The sequence below is a fragment of the Austrofundulus limnaeus genome, unplaced genomic scaffold, assembly GCF_001266775.1.
Source record: "Austrofundulus limnaeus strain Quisiro unplaced genomic scaffold, Austrofundulus_limnaeus-1.0 Scaffold1741, whole genome shotgun sequence".
In the NCBI taxonomy this organism is placed as follows: Eukaryota; Metazoa; Chordata; class Actinopteri; order Cyprinodontiformes; family Rivulidae; genus Austrofundulus; species Austrofundulus limnaeus.
The window spans coordinates 50,928-51,469 of NW_013954143.1; the positions used below are offsets into that span (position 1 = coordinate 50,928).

The 542-nt window shown below is 50.7% G+C and overlaps 1 protein-coding gene across 1 annotated transcript in view; it reads left to right on the forward strand.

Annotated features, from left to right (window-relative positions):
* Window positions 1-542, forward strand: part of sde2 (SDE2 telomere maintenance homolog (S. pombe)) — a 5,252-nt gene that overhangs the window by 3,054 nt on the left and 1,656 nt on the right. The gene's annotated exons all lie outside the window — the stretch shown is intronic.

The window sequence follows — 542 nt, forward strand, 5'->3', positions numbered from 1 at the left end:
GACTTCTCACCACAGGACTCTAGTCTCAGACTTCTCACCACAGTCCTCTGGTCTCAGACTTCTCACCACAGTCCTCTGGTCTCAGACTTCTCACCACAGGACTCTAGTCTCAGACTTCTCACCACAGGACTCTAATCTCAGACTTCTCACCACAGGACTCTAGTCTCAGACTTCTCACCACAATCCTCTGGTCTCAGATTTCTCACCACAGTCCTCTGGTCTCAGATTTCTCACCACAGTCCTCTGGTCTCAGACTTCTCACCACAGGACTCTAGTCTCAGACTTCTCACCACAATCCTCTAGTCTGACTTCTCACCACAGGACTCTAGTCTCAGACTTCTCACCACAGTCCTCTGGTCTCAGACTTCTCACCACAGTCCTCTGGTCTCAGACTTCTCACCACAGGACTCTAGTCTCAGACTTCTCACCACAGTCCTCTGGTCTCAGACTGCTCACCACAGGACTCTAGTCTCAGACTTCTCACCACAGGACTCTAGTCTCAGACTTCTCACCACAGGACTCTAGTCTCAGACTTCTCACCA